Genomic DNA, 12,223 nt, shown 5'->3' on the forward strand with positions numbered 1-12,223 from the left:
GGGAACAGTACGATGCCTGTCCAAGAACAAAAGAAACCTACTGCCTGGCTCTCAGGTACAGTGAAGGAACACAGTGCAAAATGAACCTGGAGCCATGGGTGGGAGTCAGACCATACATACTGAGCCTATAAATCATATTCAGGGCTAAAAGCAATGATAAATCACACAGGTAGTTTGAGCAAGAACACGACACCACCAAATTTGAGTTTTTAAAAAAAAAAATCAGCTTGGCTGTGAGGTGGAAAGGGGATTGGAGGGGGGCTAAAGTATACCCACTGGAGGCTATTACAGAATTCCAGGACTGAGTGGCTTGGATAATGGAAAGAAATGGAAGGATTCAAAAGTTCTTTATATCTTAAAATTGGAAGAACTTGGCTGCTTGGCTATGGAAGGTGAGAAGAGGGACTCAGTTGATTGCTGGGTCCCTGGCTTGCTGGGGAAGGAGGTGCTAAGTACTGAGAGAGAAAACACTTGAAGAAGACCAGGACTGCTGGGGCAGATCATGATTTCTGCTTGTGCAGATTAAGCCACCGGGGCTCTCTGGTGCTTGGGGGGATGGGGGTAAATAGGAAGGGATATGGTTCTGGAGTCAGAAGAAAGGTCTGTGTGCTCATAGATGTGACAATTGAAGCCCAGAATAAAGGTGAGCTTGCCTAGGGGGAGATTTCAAGAAAGCAGAGGCTGAGTTTGTGGTACTGGACATTCCATGCTCAGGTAGAGAATGAAATTTTTGTTATCTCATTTATTTTGCCTTCAGATGACAGTCACACTTTCACCTTCATCACCATGAACAACTTCTCATCAAACGTAACTCACTCACACTCTCCTTTGTACCCTCACACCAAAGTTCCTATTGGAAATATGGGGCCGCTTAGTTTCATTCATTCATTCATTCATTCACTCATTCATTCACTCACTCATTCAGAAAAAGATTTTACTGAGTATACCATATGTGAGGCACAGGGGATATTCAAAAATTAGGAAGACAGAAGTCTAGTGGCTAAGGGATTATATAGTCTACGTGACAAAGACTTCCAAATGAATACATTGTATAGTAAAATGGAATCATATGCAAAGCACTGAACTAAAATTCCAGCTATGGACATCTAAGAGATCACTGTACATTGTCAACATATTGACTCATCCTGCCACCAATAGTTCTAGAATCATACTTCCCTAAATGCAGTGTCATGCTGACTCTCTGGGGCCAGACTAGCCAGCAATTACAGTTTCCCTGTGACTCTGTCACTCCCTGACCCCAACATTCTCTTCTTCTCCATCTAGTTGTAACTTGAGTAACCAGCTCTGCCTCCATTCATGGGATTCAACAAGTCTGGTGTTCATAAGGAGAACTATCTCACACTCTGACCTCACTTCCCCAACCTCTTCTACTTGGACAAATTTATCTCCATTCTAGTTCAGAAATCCCTTTGATGGAGATGTCACCATCTCCTCTTTCAGAACCTTTCACACCAACGTGCATCTCACTGACTACAGCTTCTGCTTCTCACATTTCCCCAACTTTCTGACTTTCACAAATGTGCTACGCATCCTCCTCATAAATTTCAGTCCCTCAGTTCCTTCCTCTCCACCCAGTTCCTAGCCTCGTGATCTTCCAGGTTAATGATGTACTTACTGGTGTTTCAGACATCCTGAGTTTTTCCTACATCCACATGGCCAAAGCCCAACTCTGAGTGTACCTAGCCACTTATTTCTCTCAACGTACCAGGATGTTGAATGATGCTGGAGCAAATTAGATTAATATATTGATTGACCCTATTTCAGATCATTATGATCTAGCATCGGCACTGGGAGCACATTCTTAGTTAACCTTTTATTTCAAAGATTCCAGATTCTAGGGTGCATTAGGTTCACCCACCTTCAGAGACTATGATTTAGTAGGTCTAGGATGGAGTTCAGGAATCTCATAAGCATATACCTGATGATTCAGATAACATGCCTTATTTCATTTTATGTAACAGCAATACACTTTCTATTCATTCCCCTCAAGATACCTGTCCCAAACCTCCTGCTCAGCTGATGAACTTTTCCCCTAACCAATCCATTGGGGAAAACCATGGGTTTGTTAGCTATAACACCTTTTGTGCCTCTTCTTCTCAAAAAACTGAATAAAATAAATAAATAAATAAAATAAAACCTAATTTTATTAGAGTTGTCCTCCTTTTCTTTCCTTCTTTTTGAACTTAGCCCTGATGCTGCTGGGCTGTCCTAGCCCCTCTAGGATCTCAGCTGGTAAATAATCTCCTCACACTTTCAATCTCTTTTCCCCATTGGTTTCTTTACCAGAGCCTAAAAACAACTTCAGGTCTCACCTATACTGAAAAGCATTCCTTCAGGGTTGTTCCACCTCAGGTTCTTGTTTTAGTCAGTTTGAGCCACTAGGAGACTGAAATTAGGATGCCAGTGTGGTTGGGTTTGGGTGAGAGCACACTTCCTGGTTTGTAGATAGCAACCTTCTTGTTGTATCCTCACGTGGCTGAGAGAGACCTCCTCTTTATCCCCCATTAAGGACACCAATCATGATGGGGACTCCACTCTGAAGACTTCATTCAGAATCAGTTTCCTCCCAAGGCCCCACCTATGAATATTAGCACACTAGAGATTAGGATTTAACATATGAATCTTTTCGGGGGGGGGCGGGGTGGAGGACATAAATGAGCAATTCATAGCAATTATCTTATTGGTTTTCTCCACATTCTTTCTTTTCTATTTGGGGAAAAATTAACCAGTTCCCCCCCCCCCAACATAAAATCATTACATTGGAAAAAAAATAAAACTAATTCAGAAGTATTAAATTAAAACGTAAAAATATCCCATAATCTCATCTCTCAGAGATAAGCACTGTTAACAGATTGGAATATATCTCTCCAGAATTCTTTTTCAGTAGATCTATATATATATATTTCTTTTTTTCCTTGATATTAGGCGAGTGGTTTTTTTTTTCCATGTAAAACATTCTGTTCATCTTCCTATGCCAATGTATAACTCCCATTGCAAGGCTTGAACTCAAGACCCTGAGATCACCATGACCTGAGCTGAGATCAAGAGTCGGATGCTTAAACGACTGAATCAGCAGGCAGCCCTATATAACTCATCTTTTTAATCACTACATAGCATTGCATTGTACAAACATGCTATAATTTAGCTAGCTCCTTTTGACAGTTGTTTCCAATTTCCACCATTAAATGAAAATTCTCATGTATATACTTACTGATCTCTTAACACAACTTCCTTGAAACTGAGTTATTTACTGATCAAAGAATATGCATATATCAAGTGCTTTAAAAGTACTTATTTATTGCTCCCATTCTTTTCAATATTGGTTAATGCAAATCATTTCAATCTTTCCCCAATATAACAGCTAAAAAATAATATTATTTTATTTTTTACTTTTTAAAATATTTTATTTATTTATTCATGAGAGATGCACAGAGAGTGGCAGAGACACAGGCAGAGGGAGAAGCAGGCCCCCTAAGGGGACCCCAATGTGGGACTCGATTCCAGGACCCTGGGATCATGACCGGAGCCAAAGATGCTCAACCACCATGCCACACAAGTGTTCCAAAATATTATTTTAATATGTATTTCTTTGGTTAATGTGAGGTTGAGCATCTTTCATGTGTTAGCTATTTGTATTTATTCTTTTATGAATTTTATATTTTTGTCCTCTACCCGATTTTCAAGGTAGTTTAATTTTTTATTTACTAATATTTTGTCTCTCTTTACAATGTAAGATATAATAAATCTTTTATCTGTTATATGTGGGAAATTATTTTCCAGTTAATCATTTATCTTTAATTTATGATGGTATTTGGTTGCCATATAGAAGTTTAGAAAATTTATGTACTCAAGTCCACAAACCTTTCTCTTATGGTTTTCAACTTTGTTATTTATTTATTTATTTATTTATTTATTTATTTATTTATTTAAAAGATTTTATTCATCCATTCATGAGAAAACAGAGAGGCAGAGACATAGGAGAGAGAAGCAGGCTCCTCACTATGCGGAACTCGATTCCAGGACCCGGGGATCATGCCCTGAGCCAAAGATAGACGCTCAACCACTGAGCCACCCAGACATCCCTTGCTTTGTTATTTATTCTAAGAAAGACTCGACCTATACCAAAATTACAAAAATATTAAACTTTGTCCTATATTTTCCCCAATATTTTCATGATTTTAGTTTTCATACTTATATTTTAAATTTTTCTAGATTATGATTTATAGCATAAGGTAGGATTCTAATACATCTCCCAACTATTTTGACAAGTTTTCCAACACCATTTGATTTGGAATTTCATCTATCCTATATAAAAAATTCCCCAACATAAAATTATGATTTTTAATTACTCTAGCCCTGCTATACCTTTTGATGCCTTTCTGCTTAGAATTGGTACCCTCTTCATTATTATTTTCAAATATTTATTAGCTAGGTGAACTGTAGAATAATTTTTAAGTTCCATCTCTTCCCAACTATAATTAATGAGGAAGCCTTTACTTTATAAAGTCATAATATGAATTTTCCCATTCAGAAATATAATTCTCATCTCTCTATTCCATATTTTTTTTATCTTCTCAAGCAAAATTACATTGTACCCTTCTCCATTAGGTCTTGCAAATTCTTATTTATTTGATATTTAGTTGTATTTTTTTTTGAAGTTAGGAGGAAATCCCTTATTTTATTCTATTTTCTAACTGACCATTACAAGCAAAACTCTATTTCTATGTATATATCTATTAACTGTCCATCCTAATGAACTTTTTAATAGTTTCACATAGGTTTCTAGCTGACATTATAGTGAAAGTTGTTAGTTGCCTATTTGGAATCTATTCAATTCTTTTTCTAATAGTACCAGATTTTCATTTGGATACCTACCTTTTTCCTCAGTTATAGGCTTTGGGTGAAAGATGGATTATACCCAGGTTTTAGGGTAAACACGGATTAGTATAAGCCTATCAGAATCATTTTCCCACCTTTGAAAACATGCCTAGTTCAGGAATAAAAATGTGATTCAATTTGGTCCAATAAATTTGAGAAGCTTTCTGGGGCTTTTGAAAGGAATTCCTTAATTCCATAATTTCTTAATTTTCTAGAAAGCTATAAAAATCCGGTTCTCTACTATCCCTTGGACATGGACAGGAAAACTTATAGCCTCAATTATTACATATACGCATCCTATAAACTTGGGGGAAACTAGGCTTCTAATTAAGCTAGGAGAATATAATATGAACTATAAATAATCATCATTTACTCTTTTCCTTTTTAATATTCCTATTTATTTCTTTTTCTTGCCTTATTGTATGGGCAGAAACTATTACAAAAATATTGAATCACAATAATGAAAAACAGGCATCTTTATATTGTTTCTTAATTTTAAAATAATGCCTTTCTTATACCATTCATTAAGTTTCATGCTTCCCATTTATCATACTAAGACATTTTTAAAAATTTGCTAAGAAATGTTATTTCAAAAACATGAATTGATATTGGGTTTTATCAAATGTCTTGAATATTTAATGAGGATATTGCATTTAAAAGATTATTCTGTTAATCATTATGTCATTAATTAATTATACTATATTTTAAATGTCCTGTTAAAATACATGCATTTCTGAAAAAACCCTACTTCATCATGCATGATACACAAATAGATAAACTGTTAGATTTAATTTTCCAGTATTTATTTATTTTATTTTTTTTACTTGGATATTCACCATTAAAATTATAAATAGGTGATTTGTGCTTTATTTTTCAGATCTTGATAGAAGACTAATACTATCCATGAACAAAGGAACTGGAAAGATTTCCATATTTCTCTATTTTATGGAATTATTTAAATAGCTCAAAGGGTGCCTGGGTGGCTCAGTTGGCTAAGTGTTTGCCTTCGGCTCAGGTCATGATCTCAGGTTCCTGAGATCTAGCCCCACATCAGGCTCCTCTCCTTTTACCTCTGCCTGCCACTCCCCCTGCTAGTGCTTTCTTTCTCTCTGTCAAATGAATAAATAAAAACTTTTAAAAAATAAATAATTCAAGAAATATCTGTTCCCTAAAAAATGGTAGGCTCCATTTATATACAAATATGAGCCAAGATCCTTTTTGGGTAGTCGATTTTTGAGAATGTTTTAATATCACAGTTACTGCTGTTTATATGTCTTAAGTAAATTTTGGTCAGTTACACTTTCCTATAAATTCTTCTATTTAATGTAGACTTTCAAAGTTATTAATACAGGTACATCATACAATTTTAAAGTATCTTTTTAAATTTCAAACATTATTTACTTGTACTTTCCTCTCTTTTCTCTTTGATCTAAGTTGCCAGAAGTGAGGTGCCTCATTAGCACAGTTGGCAGCACGTCAGTCTCATAAGTTGCCAGAAGTGTACAACTTTCATTGTTGGTAATTTTTTAAAGATTTTATTTATTTATTTATTTGAGAGAGAGAGCTTGCACATGCACAAGCTGGGGAAGGGGCAGAGGGAGTGGGAGAAGCAGACTCCCTGCTGGGCAGGGAGCTCCATCCCAGGACCCTGAGATCATGAACTGAGCCCAGGGCAGATGCTTAACCAACTGAGCCACCCAAGCACCCTTTTTTTAAAAAAAAATTAAGTTCAATTAGCCAACATATAGTACATCCTTAGTTTTAGATGTAGTGTTCAATAATTCATCAGTTGCATATAACACTCAATGCTCATCACATCAGGTGTGCTCCTTAATGCCCATCTACTTTTATTGTTATATTTGAAGAAAGATGCCTTGACTTTTTTTTGTCAATTATGGTTTTGTTTTCTTTCAAGTCAACTAGTTCCTCTTTTTTCTTCATATATTTCTCCTTATTTATTTTAATTTCTTTTACTGTTCTTATTTGAGTTTACTGACTAATTAATATATTTTCATTTTTATACAGAATTATTTAACAAATTTTAGGGACCAAACTTAGGTAGTAGATTTATGAAGAAATGAAAAGGAATGATAAACAAAAAGCTCAAGATAGGGGTTAACTATCAGGTGATGGGAGACGGGACAGATTTGAGGAACCAAAGAGGGGACTGTCATATAATAGACTAGTTGCTCATCAGAAACTGGGAGGTAGGTTCATAGATGTTCACTGTACTATGTATTTTTATACTTTATATTTGTTTTATTAACAAAAAGAAAAAATAAAATAACATTTAAAATGACAGGAAAAATGATCTCCTTGCTTCCCTCTCCTCACTGATTCACCCTATACATCCTTGGAAAAGAAATCTTTTTAAAACATGAATTACAACATTCTTTCCCCTAAAACTCCTTGATTTTCCATTCTCTTAAGGGTAAAGTCCAAACTCTCTAGACTGACATTCAAGGTCTTCCACAATATCACTCCTCCTCATATATCCAAATATATATATCAATATCCCCCAACGTGATGCACTCCATTTTATCTAGAAGGGCCCATATAGTTCCCACTAAATGCCTTACTCATTTCTGCCTACAAGTCCTTACTTATGCTCTATCTAGAATGCCCTTCCTCTGCCTCTCTTCCCGTCCGAACAAACCCTATTCACTTCTTCTTTTGAAGGCCAAGCCCACTTTATAACTCATAAATGAACCCTTCCCTCACAATTCCACTGAACAGTGAAATATCCCACAATCAAATGCCTATATTCTCACAATCAAATGCTTCTACCACTCACGGTGTAAATTACTCACTTCACTCTTAATCATAGTTTCTTAACTTTCTATCTGTGCGTATGTATGTGTATGCATGCTTGTGTCCCCCCCCCCAAATGGGTAATAAACACTTCAAAAGTAAGACCTATGTTTTATATTTCATGGTATGGTCTAAAAAGTTTAGCACAATAAACATTTGTCATACAAATAAATAAGCTTTCTCAATTTTTTTTTTCATGGCATGGGATGCTTTGAAATGCCTCAAACTAAAATCAAACTTAGAAATAGTTTTCAAAATTATTTCTAATGCTGATGTATTGGAATGTGTCTAGTTCATATTATGTGCTGTGATATTCAAATTTCCCAGTGGTCCTTCCTTTCAGAAATATTCTCACGTACATGACATTACAATGTAGCCATTTTTATCTAGGCACCATGGAACAGGGACATTTTTACATGATCCAAGAAACAAACTTCTACATGTTCAGCTTAGACAAAATTGACCAATAATGTACACAACAGACCCTCCATCTTATCCCACCCCCTGTGTCCTGAGACTCACCTTGTCTATACGATCCATGGTCAGCGGGCTTTAGGAGTGTGGTAGGGAATGGTGTGTCTGAGAGGTTGATGGAAGAGGGATGAGGCTTTGGGAAAGAATAAGAGAGAGTACAGAGCCTGCTGGAGAGTACAAGTGTCCTGTCAAGTATTCTTTTTCGGAAATATCATCTTATTTTAATATACTCCAATTTCATGAATTAAGAAAATCTGTAAATATGTCTTTACCAAACGCACAAATCATCTCACAATAAAATGATCATTATAGAAGTACAGTTTAATAAATATTTATGGAGAATGAAATATGGGTAGAATACTGGACACTTTTTAATAGCTTTTCACAGTTTATCAAGCATTTGTATAAATCATTTATTTTTTTCTCAAAGCAATTATGTAATGAAAAAGAGGCAACTATAAATTACAATTTTTTTTGCTACTTGGCCTGTCTCTCATACCATACCAACTATTAGAAGGTTAGAAACCATGTTGACTGTGTAGATACCCAGCACCTGGTGTGCCCATGGCAAGTAATCTTTGAATAAACACATGTGGAGTGAGGGAGTGAAGAGAATCCCTTTAGAAACTGAAGCCCAAGAAAATGCAGTGATCTGTCCAAAACCATGCAGTTGGTCAGACAGTTAGGATTCGAATCTGAACCTTTGGACTCTGGATCCAATGGACCTTCTGCCATTGCTCAAACACAATAGAGAGATCTGGTTTTGTCACAAAATGAAAGATTTTGGCTTATGGATAGATTTTAATTCGACCTTTCCCAATTTCTTTATAAGTATGCTATTTCATAGAATGAATACATTATAATTAGGAAAAGATTTCTTGGGTAGAATTGCAGCTCTGTGAGAATAAAGCTGAGGCCAAGCATTTGGCAAGTGCCATTTGGTCTGGATGGACTCCACAGCCCCAGTCAAGTGCATCAATCATGCAAAGCTGATCACACAGGCCAGGAGTGATCTACCAAACTGCAAAAACAAAACCGATGCCCTCTTGATAGTGCATTAGCAATAACAACTGCGTATAGCTCAGTTGCTATAATAGCTGCAACTTTAGTATTACAGAAGCCTAAAATATTTGTCAGGTTGGGGATCAGGTTGAGGAGTCACATGTCCCACAAGCACACGCATTGCCCTAGAAGTCCATGCAACCCCCCACTAGCAAGGATGCTGGACCCAACATCCTGAGAAAGGCATTGAAGTAACCCCAAATCTTTCAGCAATTGGGATAGGGATACATTGCTTGTTTTTCAAACTCTGCCAGTGGAGAGCCCCAAATGCCTACTGCTTGCTGTATTATAATAGCCCAGTCTGCTCTCCATACAGTCCTGAGAACCTGGAAGTTCTTTCTTATTTTAGCAAATAGCAAACATTTGTACAGTTGGTTATATTGTCAGTCATATCTATGAAAGTGCTAGATCAGAAGTCTTTCCTTTCAGAAGCACAAATGTTAATTCTAACTGCTTCATTTAGGCCAGAGGGCACAAATATCTGTTTTTAGAGCTCTTTTCTGGGGAGCCCTCTTCTGCTACTTTTATATTTATTATAGCACACTGGAGAGAGACAGCAATGATTATTGATCCACTCTCCAGTAAAGAGATTAAATAAAGGGTTTAAGTAGAAGGTGACATTTACCTGATCCTTGGAGAAGACCTGGCACTCTAAGCTAAAGAGCACCCTGGAGCTCTCCGTAGACTTGTAGAAGACTCCCATGAGACACTGAGGCACACATGGGAGGTAAGTTTCCCTCATCTCCTAAATCCACTAAGGGCTTTATTATTATTACCATGTTAAAAAATTAACTTCTTAGCTGATAAAAAATAAAATGACCTCTAGAAATTTTAAAACAAAATCATCTTTTCAACTAGACCATTATCTAGGAACTCACTGCAAAGCACACCACTGGCAGCAAAACTTTTGTCCTTGGTAGTAAGTTAAGAGTGTGCTTTGAAATGCTGTATTTCTCAAAGGAAGTACACTCTCAAAATACCTCTAAACGTCTTCTAGTTTAAAACAAAGAATTCAGAGACTGTGATAGTGGCCACCAACATAGACCTTTTGCAGATTAATCTCTGAATAATTGATTAAATCCCCACATGGCTAAGGTGCTTAAACAGTTGAATTGAAAAAAGTAACCAATCAATTAATAATCACATAAGCAGTACAGAAAAAATCTAAAAACTCCATCATCTGAATTGAACGTAGTTATAACTAATGTGTGCTCATGAAGGGATCTTTGACTCCATGATTTTCATGACCTCTATGATCTGTGTTCATTGATCTTCTTGGTACAAAGACAGAGAATATCTGTTTACCCAAACATTTGCTCAGAGAAAATTTGCTTAAGGGAAAGTGTGTTGACTAAAAGCAAGGTCACTTTTATTTTTGTTTGTTCTATGATATCAAAGGGTTTAACTGTTGAAATTTGGTATGTCACTAAAGAACATAAGGGAAAACATAACCAGTTTGAAACAAATGGCAGTCAGTCTCATTTATTAAATGAGCATTTAATTTATACTTTAAAAATATCGATTATATTTTATACACAGAGAGAGGTAAAGTGATATCTTTATCCACTACCTGAAACATATTGGGCATATTGCCTGTATTGCCTATAGTGTGGTATATTGTTATTATCCACATTGATTCAGTTCAGTTAAACAGTTTTTGAATATACAAGTGCCTGCCACTGTGCTAGGTCCCGGACACGTGAATATCAGTGAAAGCAGCCTGGCCCTTTAAGATGATCTCAATCCAGTTAAGAAAGTACATAGATTGTTGGTAAATTTGCTAAATGCATGAGTGATTGAACTGGGTGAATCTAAGCACATAGAAGTCCTGGAACTTCTTGTCCCTGAAAAGATGTTAGAGAAAAAAGCTCACTCTCTTATGAAAGGAGATTGTCCTTTGAATGGAATCAACTGAGACCCAGGATGTTGTCTTTAGCTTCAGAGGTCTACAATTTATTTATTTATTTTTAAAGATTTTATTTATTTATTTGAGAGAGTGACAGAGCAAGCATGAACAAGGTGGTGGGGGGATGGGCAAAGGGAGAGGGAGAAGCAGACTCCCCTCTGAGCAGGGAGCTGATGCGGGGCTTGATCCCAGGATCCTGGGATCATGACCTGAGCCGAAGGCAGATGCTTAACCACCTGAGCCACTCAGGCGCCCCCAGAGGTCTAAAATTTAATTTACTATGTTTCCCATATGTGACTAAGCCCGGAAGACTGACTCAATAAATGGCATGCCTGCTTATTAATTTGTAATGTGAATAACCACCATGTCACTCTTCTCGGCTAATCCACACACACCTCTTCGGGAATGGAGAGGATTCAGAAAGTAACCTGATTCATGCGCCTATTTCTACTGTGAGGATGTGTCCATGGGAGGAATTAGAATATGTGTCCATTGCTTAGGACTCCATCGGCAATTCTGGAGACCATTTCTTCCTTTGAGAGAGAGAAAGAGTAGATTGTGGGGTTGAAGGTGTAAGCCTCAGAGTTAAGACAGCTTGAGTTTCTATTTTCCTGTCACCATTCAATAGCTGTGGTACTTTGCAAGTTATTCACTGTTTTGCACCCCAGTTTCCTCACGTGTAGAAAGGGGATTATAATAGCTCATACCATGTTTCAGAGGACTTTCTTGAGTAGTAAATGAATTATTTTACACAACTCAATCCATATGGCACACGGGAAGCACACACTTGTTCCTGCTGTTTGTTTATACTTTTTCTAAGTTCCAAGCAGCGCCTTTCCTTTAAGATAACACAATGACCTGAGATGTTTCACAATACAATTGAGTGGGTTATAGTTTCAGAGTAACACCCTCTTGATTTGATGCAGGACTATATTAGATTAGACAGCACGTTCACATTTGCATACCATCTCCAGAGTACGCAACTTAGCAGGTGCCTAATCACAGTGATAACAGCCACCAATTATGGAGCACTTTTTATGTGCCAGGTACCACGCAAATTGCTTTGTGAAC

This window comes from Vulpes lagopus, chromosome 2, assembly GCF_018345385.1.
Source record: "Vulpes lagopus strain Blue_001 chromosome 2, ASM1834538v1, whole genome shotgun sequence".
Lineage (NCBI taxonomy): Eukaryota > Metazoa > Chordata > Mammalia > Carnivora > Canidae > Vulpes > Vulpes lagopus.